The sequence below is a fragment of the Propithecus coquereli genome, unplaced genomic scaffold, assembly GCF_000956105.1.
Source record: "Propithecus coquereli isolate 6110/MARCELLA unplaced genomic scaffold, Pcoq_1.0 Scaffold227, whole genome shotgun sequence".
Lineage (NCBI taxonomy): Eukaryota > Metazoa > Chordata > Mammalia > Primates > Indriidae > Propithecus > Propithecus coquereli.
This window is the reverse complement of record NW_012147808.1, coordinates 3,456,130-3,456,812: the sequence shown is the minus strand read 5'-3', so window position 1 is coordinate 3,456,812 and position 683 is coordinate 3,456,130.

Genomic DNA, 683 nt, shown 5'->3' with positions numbered 1-683 from the left:
ACCTATTTAAGATCCAAGGCGTCCCTGGAGAGAGAGCACAGCACAGTCATCAATGATGTGGACTCTGACTGGAGCCACACTGCCTCTGCCGCAATCCCAGCGTCACCACTTACTATGTGACTTTGAGCCACTTAATAAACCTCTTTGTGCCTCAGTTCCTTCGTTTTTAGAATGGGGACACCTATATTGCTTACCTCTTAGGCTTGTTGTTGTATTAAAACAAAGTAAAATGCCTAGAACAGTGCCTGGAGCTTGGTAAAGCCTCAATAAATGAGAGCTATTGTTAGTGTTCTTGAATTCATCACTGTGAACACGGGATCAGAAAAAATCTTCTGCATCTTGGACAACTTGAAAAGAATTATAGGCATAGTCCAAGAGAAAATGAATAGTACACCCATAACTCATTAACTTCTTTCTTGGCATACAATAAAATTGTATATTTTTAGGAATGACCTACCTAATTATATGTGAGTAGTAATTTTACCTGTGCCGGGATGGACTTTGATGAGAAGCATGCAGAATAATAGGGGGAAAGTTGGACCCAGCAGCAGAGGGAGAGCTGCATAGCAGAAAGTGAAAGAAAAGAAGGATCCCATCAGGAAACAGAAATAATGCCTAATAAATGAATATCGACCAGTAATAAGAATATTAATGTGGTAATTAAGTGAGGCTAGTATTCTTTT